This window comes from Lonchura striata, chromosome 8 (genome assembly GCF_046129695.1).
Source record: "Lonchura striata isolate bLonStr1 chromosome 8, bLonStr1.mat, whole genome shotgun sequence".
In the NCBI taxonomy this organism is placed as follows: domain Eukaryota; kingdom Metazoa; phylum Chordata; class Aves; order Passeriformes; family Estrildidae; genus Lonchura; species Lonchura striata.
The window spans coordinates 33,467,751-33,480,689 of NC_134610.1; the positions used below are offsets into that span (position 1 = coordinate 33,467,751).

The 12,939-nt window shown below is 40.9% G+C and overlaps 1 protein-coding gene across 35 annotated transcripts in view; it reads left to right on the forward strand.

The window, feature by feature from the left end:
• MAP2 (microtubule associated protein 2) overlaps positions 1-12,939 on the forward strand; it is a 233,372-nt gene that overhangs the window by 18,539 nt on the left and 201,894 nt on the right. For 3 of the 35 annotated variants that reach the window (XM_021532513.3, XM_021532526.3, XM_021532528.3), the window contains exon 2: positions 6,832-6,906. The exons of the other annotated variants lie outside the window; for them this stretch is intronic. The gene's annotated coding sequence lies outside the window, so the exon portion shown is untranslated. The remainder of the gene's footprint in view (positions 1-6,831; positions 6,907-12,939) is intronic. 35 annotated transcript variants of the gene reach the window in all.

Below are 12,939 nucleotides of genomic sequence, written 5' to 3' on the forward strand. Positions count from 1 at the left end.
AGCAAAGCAGATGTTTGTTTTCCTTTTTCCCTACTGAAAAGCTGTTGTTCAATTTTGGTTTTGCCATGTATTTTTTTTTATGGTGACTACTGGCGAAATCATGCTCTTAGTCAGATGGAAAAATGCATCTTTATAAAATGTCATTGAGATACTGGAAAACTCCTAGCTGGGCTAATGTTCTTATTCTAAGCTAATAGCTTAGATACTTCCTGCAGTTTCCTGGAGTCATTTAATGGTCTACTTTAAGTCCTGTATTTGTGAATCTTGAGCTATGACTCAGGGATTTAATTTTTCTTTTCCATTTGGGGCAGAGACTAAAATAAAGATGATTTTCTACAAGTGCCCAATCCTGAATTTGACAATTTTGTAGAGAATTACTACATTTCTATGAAAGTTTTAAACCAGCTTAGTCCTTTACTAGAGAATTATTCTTCATCATGCCATCTGTTGCTTAGAAAAATTCTTCAGGAAGTCTTTTTTTCCCCCAAAGTGTTCAGGATATTAAAAACTTCTTACAGAACTGATTTGCATTGCTGTGAATTTGCACAAGGATATTCCATACTAATCAGCATTGATCCTTTTATTAATTTCCAGTCAACTTTTCATTGTACATCTGTACTAATACAACTGTTTATGCATGTGTATGTCTATGTGTGCTCATATATGACTCCTCTGAGCTGCATGGAACTTAATATACAAATACTACTGGAGTCTAATACTTGGATTGTATTAAACAGAAGTAGTGCCAACAGTAGGGACATGATTGCCAATAGACGAGAGCTGTCACCTGGACAGTTTTCAAGTGAAACATGTTTTACCTGCAATGAACCTGCATCATTCAGTTTTGCACTGAAGTCCCTGAATCACTAAACCTTTCTGCATACTACATTCATATGCCATGATAATAGCTCCTGCACATCCAGAAAAACTCTAAATAGGAAGCTTTTCCTATGGCAGCAATGATGAAATGTAAAGAATGTTAGAATAACCTGTACATGTCTTTTGAAATATGAACATTCATATTATAACCATATTTATGATCAATTGACAAGAAAAGGACTATTAAATAATCTTATTAGATTCCTAAGTTTTACCCCACTTGACATGCTGAGATGATTTCTACAGTATAAATTGATAACTATGCACTTAGTCCTTTTCCCTCATTTGCTTGGTTGTATGAATCATATCTATGAGAACCTTAGATGGAATAAATAGGTTTTGTTTCTTGCTCTGTAAAGGGGAAGGTTCTGTGTTCTGTGTCCTGTTGCAGAAGAGGCTGATATTACTACTGATTGTGAGGCTCAGGTTCTTGATTGCCAGCTTTACTCTCCTTAAGGAAGGGAGCTGTCATGCAAAGCTTTACCAAGGGCCCTGGATATCAGATTGAGTCTGCTATTTCACTGTGAATTCAATTGGAGAGCAGGAATACAGGATAGAAAAGTGATGTGTAAACTAGAGCTGCCTGTTTGATTCATTGAAAATAAGTATGTATTATTAATTATCATCTTCCATTGAAAGAGCTTCTGAAGGCAGATTAAATATTGTGGGGAGTTGTTGTCTCAGATGTTGCTGAGACATTCTTTACCTAGAATTGTAAAAAGAATTAAAGTCTGCTTTATATTTGGTTGGTACAGTTAATACAACATTCATTTTATAAAAAACCTTATTCAATGCTTTAATTTATTCTCTACAAAGCTTGTGGGAGGGACAGTAGTAACCTGGATGAGATTTTTAGTGATTTTTCCTTAATTTTCTAGATTGTCCTACAAGTGAGCAGCATAGAAACCTTGCTAAAAATTACGGCATAATTGCTGATGCATTGGGATTTATGAAGGGATTTCTTGCAGAGCAAGGACAACATATAACAAAATTAATGGCCTGCCAGCTTTAGATCTTTTTTTAAAGGGAGAAAGTACAGATCCTTCAGTGTCACTTGCACATTATCACACATAACTTGTGTGATGATTTTTGGGAAGGATGAGGGAGACTTCCCCCCTGTTTTAGACCATGAACATAAGCTGGCAAATTAATCTATAGGTGTGTGAATATGCATGCAGGTGAGCATTCACATGGGTTTTGTTCTGTACTCATTGAAGCAGCAGAGAGAGGGAGATTAGTTTGTGCTGGGTCTGAAACTGCAGTGTTTCAAAGGTAAATGACATTTCTATTCACTCTTTCTTTATATTATATTCTATGGTCTTGATAGCTAAACAGTTAAGCCTGGACTCTAGAAAACTCTTAGAAAACTTTTTATGAGAGTTATTTTGCAATAAAACAACATGCTTTATAAATCTTGATGTGTCAATGGAAGGTCACCCGCTCTAACATCAATTAGGATTTACTCTCTAGGTATAAGTGAAATCTGTGCCTGACTTACTAATTGTTGGACATAAGATAAAATAAAACTTTGATGTAGTAACTAAAAATTGACATTTTCCAGTCAAAGACAAAACCTGGTTTTGGGTGGTTTTTTTCAGTTGTGATTGAGGTTCTTCTCCTTTAGCAAAAAATCAGGTATCTTGTGGCATCAATGCCAGTCTGTTCTTTAGGGATAGCAAGGAGCCTGTGCTTGTAGACTGTTGCAGGATTAACACCTAAAGTGTGGTTATTCCCTTTCCTGCTCTTCAGACAGTGCATACCCAGCTGTGGCACTGTCCTCGGACCTGTCAAAACTTAGCTCAGAACAACCTGTATTAGGAGAAAATCTGTGGGTACAAATTTCAAAATTGTATGTATTATAAAAAACACAGGTTTTAGTCTGCTCTGAAACTGGCTCCTAAATATGCAGGGAGAACTATGTTGATGCCAAGGGATCTAGAGAGGAAAGGCATGCTTGAACTGAGCACTTTGCCTGTGTTCTGTGGTGTTGTCTGAGGTAGATGATTGTGTGTCTCTTTGGGCAGGCAGGGGACTGCTGCCTTTTAGGAGAAACAGCACTTCATGGTCCCTCTATTCTCCAAGGATGTCTGGGTGATTTTGTTATTTCCTTCATAGTTTTCATCTCAAGAGTATTGCTTTGGTGCAGGTTTTTAAAGCCCTCACACTCTTCCCAAATGCACTGATGATAACACCATGTACTGTCCAGGTACCTGTACAGACTTCCTGATTGATAAATGTTCATTAGTTCATATCTTGGACATTAATCCCATAAGCCAGCTCCAATCAGCAGCTGAAGTGGGGACAAGTCTTTCTTTGAGCACAGGGCACATAGAAGAGAAAAAGGCAGGTCTTAAATCAGTGTGTAATTTAATTGTTTTGGTTTTCTTGAAGCCTTGAAGCAATGCAGGTTTTTTGAAGCTGACATAACAAAATACTGGGATATGCTGCCAAGTCCATGTGGGTGGAGAAAAAAAGGAGGTGTTACTGATTTTTGTAAACACTTGTGTTCTCAAGAAAGAAAGACAAAAAGGAAAAGACTTTCCCAATAGTTCTTTGAGAATGTAAATGCCATGAGTATTTTGGTCAACAGCAGAAATGGCATTTCCTGTGCTGTCTTCTTTATTGCTCAATTGCCTTGTCCTAGTTACATAAGTTGTAGTTTATCAACTGGAGCAGATGCATAGAAAACCAGTTGGAGAACTCTACGAGTCATTCATCACCTTCTCAAAATTTCCAGCTGAATTACTCATCTCACAGTTGCTGTGAAAAGAGACCTCAGGTGTTCTGCATCAAAGCATTGAAGTTGCATCCTTTCACCTGTAAACTAAATAGTTTTGCCTTATATTTGATGAGATTTAGGTGGAAAACTTGAAAATTAGCACAAACATGTATAGTTTTCCACAGAGACAAATCTCAAAACTTTTTAGCAATTATGTGACTCTTTGTCATCCTTGATAAAAACCTATTTCTTGCAGTGGTTGGAGACAAATTAGTTGTCACACTTATATTTATACCTTATGTCGTGAGGGATGCTTGTCACCAGCCTACATAAACCATTTGCTTTACAACAGCATATTGATCAGTCCAATATAATGCTTTATTTGCATAACCAAATCTAGAGAAGATACTTTTTATCAAGAGATTCTATGTGTAGATGATTAATTATGACAGATGTAAATAGTGTTCAAGTAATTTTGAGTTCTTTAAAAGGGCCAGTGATTTTTAAAATGTGTGGCAGTGCACAGTGTGGCCTGGAAGTGGAGACTCTCTAATGGCTGTTCACTTTGATTTGTAGGAGAAGAGCCTGGATTCATAACACTGTTTGCTCTCCATTCTGGGCCTCTTGCTAGGCTGATACAAGATGGCCCTCTAAAGATGCTGAACTTTTTATTAATCTTATTATTGAGTGCACTCTACATTAAAAGAGTGCTTTGCTGTTCAGAGCTCTAAGGTGCTACAGAGTAGGGGCAACATTACTTGAAATTGTAATGGTCAACTCAGTTCCAGGCCATCAAAGGAAGGAGATGTTGGAAGAAAACAAACTAAAAAAATCTGGCCCCAAATGGAGCAGAGGACACAGTGTTTAGAATAGCAGAAATGTGGGAATCTGGGGGGCTCACTTTATATTACATGTCTCTGTTTGTGAGAGCAGGGATTTAAATTGTGTAGTGACTTTTGGTGAATTGGCATGTAAATGGAGAAACATGCTTGGTTTTGTTTCTTCTTGCAAGCCTGACCTGAAGTTGTTAGCTGTGGAGCTGTTGATCCCAGCAGCAAAAACAGCCTGTTGTAATAATCACTGGATCAGGTGGTGGGACTGCTAGGTCTTGTTTCCTTAAATTGGCCTGGTAGTGCCTTTCAATCAGTGGCACTAGAGTGAATAATAAACTCGAGATTTGTCCTGGTATCCTCATTGTAGGCCATAGGTCTTACAATGTAAGTTATTAAATTACTGTAGATGAAACACCAGAGAGATTGGTCCTTGAGTCCCTTGGGGACTGTGGAATTGCAAATTAACTCCTCACAATTTACTTAATCAGAGCATGTATTTATTTTCTCAGAAAACCTTCTCTTGTGACAAAAGTTCATGGAGCGGCTAATTGGAGCAGAGGTACAGCTGGGACTCTCAGCTTCCTTCTGAGAGTAGCAAGCTCCTTTTGTGCATTTCTGTGCCAGCACTCTGTGATGTACTGATATGTAAGGACTCTACATTGAACCTCTGTCAGGGGCAGATGGGCCCAAAACTCCTCAGCACTCACTGTGGAGAAAAACTACTGTGCTGACACAGTGCCTCATAGGTAATGTGGCTTGCCCGAGTTTCCAACATGCTCTTTGTTCTTCTCACTATAAATAATTCTGCAGGTGATATTTTTGTTACTGTTACTTGTCTTTTAAAACAAAAATTTCTACTCTTTTGTGATACATCTTAAGGTGATGCATCTCCAAGTTCATTGGATCTGTGGTGTCAACTCCAGTTTGTATAGTTTAGATTGTAGGAGAGCTTTAGAGCACGAGATCTTTTCTGCTAGTCTGAAAAATGTAGATCCTCAAAGAAGATGAGTCCAAATGTTTGGCTCTTCTGTGATCTCTTGCCTTCCACATGCTTGCAGGTGTGGATGTAGGGGCTGAAACCTATAAGGCTGGTATTTTGAAGAGGATCTGAGTGAAATGTAGTGGGAATTGGGATGCACACAAATCCTGGATTTTTTTGTACCAAGCCCAAAAAGTCATGTGCAGCTCTTGAGGGCTGGCTGCTGCCCATGTAATGTGTTCCCTCATATGTAATCCAAGTGAAATGTTTTCCTTCTGAGCAGCTCAGTGTCTGGGTGGGTGACTGCATGGAGCTGTGTGAGGTGGATGTTCAGGCTGCCCAGGTGCCACCTGGCTGAGGAACCTGTTGTCCTCCTCCCAGTTGTCCCAGAGGACTTTGGCCTGATGTTGATGTCCTAATTCCCTCCATGCAGTGTAAGACTCTTAGGTCTTGAGTACAGGGACAATGTTTGTCCTCAGAAAGTGTGTTGCTGTTTCAGCTCATGAGATGGAATGAGGGAAAACAAGGCTTTAGTAGTCATAGTTAAGTTTTTATTTTGAGAGAAAGAGAACATGAGGTGAATGTGTCACTCAGTTTAGTTTTCATAATGCTCATTAAGTTTATTTTCAGTGTATTGGCATTATGTTCAGGTTATCTAATGAGCTTGCAATTACTCCTTCTCTTTTTTTGTCCCCAGTTCTCATCTCTGCTATTACCACCATGAAAAAAAGCATTCTATAGCAATAGGTTTGCTGCTCTAAATGAAGGGAGTTCTTTTAACAAAAGTTGATTTAGTGTCTGAAACCAGAAGAGTCAGGTATCCTGGATCAGTTGGCTGTAGTGGTGAAGACCAGCTGACACAAGTGCTTTTTGTTTTGTCCTTAGAGACAAGTATTTTTCTGATCAAGAAGGATATGCAACTTTAGGAAATCAGGAATAACTACTTTAACATCTGGTGTCAACCCAAAAAATCAAGAATACCAGAATATTATTTTTCTGTAATTAAGGCTGTGTTTCCAATGTAAAGACTTTCAGTATCTGTAGGGATTACAGGGTAATAATAACTTGGCAATAAAAAAAAGGAAAGAAAAATTTGCCAGTTGAAAGTTGGCTTCAGATATATTCTCCTGAGTATATTTTTTTTACCATATCATAACAAAAACAAATTGTTATATTTAGAGTATATCAGATAAAAAAATTCCTAGCAGTCTGTCATCTGGGGTTGAATCTTTGTAATGAGAACTGTCATCTCAAAAGGACAGATTCCATTTTGGTGTTTAAAATGCCTGGGTTTTTTTTGTTTGGTTTTTTCTTTTTTCAGTTGATGTTTTGGTGGTTTTTTTTTTTTTTTTTTTTTTTTTAATAAAGCATGCTTACCTATCCTGTAGATTGCAAACAATCTATGTGTCTCTAAATTCTAGCTCTGCTGGAAGTGCTGGGAAGTGAGGTTCCTGGGAAGTCCTGGCATGCATCTGTATGCTCCTCTAGGGACACAGGTATGCTTAAAGTTGTGTCCTTGCATGCCATGGCTGTTAGTGAGGGCTGGCTTCTTCATCATGCACAGGCTGTGACAGTGCCACGTGGATGCATGCTTGTGGATACAGATCCTGATCCTGTGCTCTGGAAAGAGCCACTCTGGTTCCACTGGAGTGCTTTGAAAAGGAGTGGATTGCTCTGGGAAGCTGTGACTCCACTGTGGCTCTGCCTGCTCCATTCCCCCTTTTCCCTTTGCCTTGAGGAGAACCAGTGCCTAGTACAAACCCAGTGATTTCCAGGAAATCATTCTAGTCTGCTTTGCAGTAATTCTCTGAGTGAATTTGTTTGGTAAATTAACAATAATGTCTGGGATACAGAGTGCAGAGTTTCCTGAAGGGAAAACAAATATGGATTTAATATAAAGAGTTAATTTACATGTTTCTGTTTTGAAAACAAATTTTTTTCACTGTTCTGGAAGCTGGGTGAATAGTCCTGGAAGCACAGAGAAACAGGAATAGGAAATATGCAGCTTGAGTGTAATATTTGAGATACTGCCCTGTGCAGAGGCTGACCTGGAGACTCCAGCCTAGCACTTTGAAGTGGAGCTGCTGATACAATCCTTTCTAAATAACAGATTTTAGTTTGTTTTGCTTTTTTTGTAATATGTCGGTTGTGAATCCTTGTTTGCATTATTCACCAGGCCTCAAAGATGGAGGAATAGCTTTTAATGAATTCATGCACTAATATTTTTCCATCAAGAACTGAGTCAGTTCCTGGAGGGCGAGCATCTGTTTCCATTTGAGGTATGTGACCATTCAGACCGTGGCATCTTTGCTGGCCACTGAAGAGGCCAGCTGCATGGATAATGGATCTTGGGATCTGGTGCTCTGTCAGCAGCTGGACTGCACCATCATGGAGTTTCATGCAGGCTGTACATAAGGGTTGGGTCAAGCAGCACAGTGAGTGAGGCCTGGGTAAAGATAGTGCAGATAGGCAATGCTGTGGTACCTCCCAAAATAGTAATTTAATGTTTGTCCTCTTCTTGGAGCGCATGCGCTTAGGCAGAGGTTACTGCTTCAGCCACTGGTACTCATTCCTGGCTGAGACAACTGTGCTGCAGGCTCTCTCTGCCAGTTTGCTGAACTGAGTAACTGTGCTAACTTAGCTTGGTTCAACAAATTCCTGTGAGTAGCTGGATTGACAGCTGGTGGGGAGGCAGCCCCAGAAGGAGATAGTTTATGATGACTGGGTAGTAGTAACTGGAGAGATACCAATGCATTTTCTTTTGTAGGCAGTATGGGAAGGCCAGCTTTGTGTTTAGTTTTTAAAAACCTTTCTTGCAGTTTAAAACCACCTCTCTGTTTAGAGCAGTTGAGCCTTTGGAAGTGCTTGTGGCCAGAGACACCAGCCAGCAGCACCTGCAAGTGGACACCTAGCTAATGCTTGGTCCCTTTTCAGTTTCATGACATCTTGGGAAGAGAGATCAAAAGACTTGGGAAAACTGGTGAGGATGAGTGGATGAATTGAAAACAAAATTATTTGGTCCAACTTGTAACTGGAGGAAGATGTGTTCCTCTGTTTTGTAGTCAGAGTACTTCCAGGGCTTTGCCTTTGCTGGCTAGGATTACATGGGCCATGTGACAATCAAGGGCATTCTCTGCTGCTGTAGACTGTTGTAGGCACACGGTGTGTGGGATTGGGATGGGGCTGGGCTGTGGCACTCGGTGTGTGGGATTGGGATTGGGATGGGGCTGGGCTGTGGCACTCGGTGTGTGGGATTGGGATTGGGATGGGGCTGGGCTGTGGCACTCGGTGTGTGGGATTGGGATTGGGATGGGGCTGGGCTGTGGCACTCGGTGTGTGGGATTGGGATTGGGATGGGGCTGGGCTGTGGCACTCGGTGTGTGGGATTGGGATGGGGCTGGGCTGTGGCACTCGGTGTGTGGGATTGGGATTGGGATGGGGCTGGGCTGTGGCACTCGGTGTGTGGGATTGGGATTGGGATGGGGCCGGGCTGTGGCACTCGGTGTGTGGGATTGGGATTGGGATGGGGCCGGGCTGTGGCACTCGGTGTGTGGGATTGGGATGGGGCTGCAGCCCAGCCTCATCCCCAGTGGGCTCAGCTGTGAGCAGCAGGTGAGCAGCACTGACAGCAATGAGCCATGGAGTGCCCAGGGGCACTGAGCAATCTCCAAAGGGCACAGAGGGCACACAGGGGCACTCACTGCATGTGGGATGAAGTGTATAAAAGGTTGCACTGTAGAATAATAAAGAGCTGTGGATGCTTGAAGCCTTCTTCAGTGTCAGTTGTGCCTCCACTGTCATCCTGACAGTAGACCAGTGGTGATTCATAACTCAATGTGTCGTTAGGAATTTTTCCTGTTGTTTGTACCCTCTCTTATTACTAGGCCTTCTCTGCAGATTCGTCTGTGACTTGCCCCTCTGCAAGGATGAGATGCTTTCTGACAGCAACTGCATAGTGTGTGTGGGCAGGTTTGAGTGGTTGTCCTGAAAAGTCTGAGAGTCAGGTGGAGCTCTTTGGTTTCACTGTCTGACCAAAAGATGACAGTGATTTGTTTAAAGATATTCTGACTGCTTAATTACATACGTTATGTTTAGAGGGTTCTAGTCACTTCAAGTGAGGGATCATAAATAGCTAAAATGTGTTCCTTTTCCAGACTGGTATATAGCTAAATGGATTGCATGACACTAGACCAACCTTGCCAGCCACTGAGATGCTCTTGCTGCACAGAGACTCAAGTTTGTTTTCAGAAGCTAGTGAGGGTTTTGCCTTTCACTCAGGCTCAGTTTTCTGAATCACTTAGTCAAGTTTTACTATGTTTTCTTCTTGGTAGGGAGTCCCACCACTGAGAGTTCAAATGCTTGCTCCTTTTTGTGTGAGAAATAGTCTGTCACAGCAAGCAGTGTGGGTAGACCTGAACTCCACACTGCCACTACATTTTTGGGAAATTCCATAACAGTGGTATAATGTGTCATTGGGAGTTATTGTGCTATTTCCTAGTAAGATTTAGCTCTAAGCTGGAGTTGTGTCTCTAAAATGCTTTTGTTCAGATGTAATATAATGTATCAGGGTGTTTCTTGCTTTCAAGACAGAAGTAAAACATTGAATCTCCAAAATGCTTCAAAATGGGAACAGAGGTCTTACTGTAAAGTAAGTTATAAGCAAAGGTTTAACAAAGTAAATCAGAATTTCTGGTAAGATTCTTATATCTGTCTTTGGGAGTGACACTCTGCAGAATTGTAGTGCCTTCCTGTCTCAGTTCCTGCAACTGTGGCTCAGTTGCACACAGGTGCATTGTTTTTAGCTGAAACATGCTACAATCCATCCTTCAGACAGGTGAGCTCTGGAAGCACAGCTAACTATGAATAGGGCATGTTATGGCCAGTTTGAGGTTCTCCAGTGTAAAACCAATATTGATATGTACTGGAATGAATTCACTGGGTGATTAAGGAGACAGTGAGGTTTGAGGAGAGACACAAAGGGAGATGTTTTTTCTTTCATCTGCCGAGAGGGGAGGTTATTCAGGAGTTTCAGTGCCGCCTTTAGCTACCTTGTGGGTAGGGAGGGTGTAGAACAAAAGTGCATGATGAAGGAGACAGGCAAAGATGCAAGTTGAAACAGAATAAATTCCAGATAGATCTAAAAAAACCCTTTTATATCATTGAGGGTGGTCAAACACTGGAACAGAGACACTGAGGGGTTGTAGACTCTTCGGTCCTGGAGGTATTTTGAAGTTTAGCTGGGTGAGGACTGGGTGAACTGCTTGGGATAGGTGCAAAGGGAAGAAGTCCTTCCAGCCTGTGTTATTCTGTGATTCTAGATCTATGTGAAGACTGTAGCCTCTTGAATGGAAACTGATGAGGAGGATCAGATGTTCCTGAGAGTACTCAGCTCTTGTTTGACTTGTGCAGCTCTTGTGTAACTAACTCATGGGTTCAGTTCTGGCATTGGCTTTGAGTGTTACAGATACAGTAAAGCAGGAGTGCAAGTTCTCCTCCCATACTGGCTCGTGCTCTGTTGCCATTCTGGTTTGGAGGGTTTGCTGTAAGCTGTTGAACAATAATTTTGTGTAATTAAATACCTATTATTAGTAGATATTTAGACTAGAGACTCAACAAGGTAAGGGCCTTGTCAAGCCTCTAAAGGGGAAGAAATGATGCCTTAAGTTTCAGCTTCCATATTTTTCAGATTCTGTGCTGCCTAGGGGTGTAGCTCTGAGCTTCATATTAAGTGTTAGTAGGTTCTCTTAACAGGTAGGTAGATAAAACAATCCTTTTCCAGCTTGAGACTGAGGACAACTGTTGAAAGCTTCAGGCCAAAAAGTATAAACAATAGGCAACTGAAGAAGAGGAAACAGGAAGGATGGGACTTCATAACCTGAAGCTGTAATTGACAATTAACTCTAATATGCAAATGGACCAAAACATATAAAAGTGTGAGACCTTGTGACCAGTTGTCCATTTTGTGACCATTTTGGATCCATCTTGGATGTAGCCCTGGCTGGGCTCTTGTGCTGCCCAAGGTGGATCCTTTAAGCCCTTTCAAGAAATACCTACTTTATTCCTTTAGCTCTGTCTATTCTCTGTTCCAGGTTCAGCCTCTCAAGGCATCAGATGTGGTGGAGTTGTGAAGAACAGCAAAGAAACATCAGCAGATGAACAAAACTAGCAGAGTAGCTTTCTGTAGCAGCTTTTTCCACTCCTATATATGTATACCCTAGCTGCTTATTAAAAGGAACCCCTCTATATGATGTTCCTGGCCAGGCAGAGTCTTTTTTAAGTGCCAGGGAAAGAAAGAGCTGTACTGCTTTTCCTCAAGAGAGAAGGCACAGGGGCCCAAATGGGTCATCAGAAAATCATAGCAAAGATAGGAAGAGGGTGGTTTTATTTGCAGCACTTAACAATTTGCCTGCTGAACCACCACATGGTCCATGGGCAATTCATGACCAAAATAGCTGGTTCTGCACAGCAGCTATTCTGTTTGAGCATCAGTGTGTGTCCACTGATTGTAGGTAGTTTTTTTCCTCCTTTGGCTAGTCTGTGAGTAACAAATGCTTTTACCAAGATCAAGCTGCTGGCTGTTGCTATAACTTGTGTCAAGGTTAAATGTCTTCTGCCTGGTTAAGACTGACTTTTATGAGGTAGGATGTGAAAAGTGAATGAACCTCAGAGAAAAACAGGAGCAATACCAGCTTCTGGTTTGTGTCTCACTACCATCTTGGGAATCTGCTATGGAAATGTTTAGAGTAAAAAATGTATTTATTTGATGATTGAAAACATCTTTCAGAAGCTTCTAAAAAGTGTTTGAGATAAACAGCACCTTTCATTTGTGGCTAATATCAGACTATTATTAAGATTTATTGCTTTCTCAAGGATCTCTTCATTCCAGTGCATTACTGTGCTTGGGCTCTCTGCCAGATCTGAGCCCTGCACAGTATCCCTTAGCAAATGAACATGGGAACATATGAACATGGTATTTCTGTGACCATCACTCTAACAGCAGAATTTCACTGACCCCTGACATTTTATCTGGTAAGTTCAGACAAAATTAGTCAGTATAATTTCCCTGGTGCTGAAAGCTTCACATGCACTGCAAAATGGAGCATGAGATAATCTACCATAATGTATTTCCTGAGCAAATCTCATTACTTTTCTGTCTTGGGGAAGTGTCACAGTGATAATTCTCTAGATACATTTGCTTTCCATCTCTCTTGGTGAATGAGAAAGGGAGATAGAGTAGGAGATCTAAACTTTGTTTTCAAGGTCCCACAGGCACCATTGCCCGTAAGGCAATATGTTGTTTAACAACTCAGGGGCTGTGTACCACTTCACTTTTCTCAGTAAATATACTGGGAGTAAAATGTTTGTTTGTTTATGCTGTCCCAGTGTTATTACTACACAGTAAAGCTTGATGTGTCTTTTGTATTTAGTAAATGCACAAAATGCACAAAAGATTGTGCATTTGTATTTTGTGAATGGATCACACATTGACAAATAAACCAAACCAAAGCTAGCCAAACCAACAAGAAGAA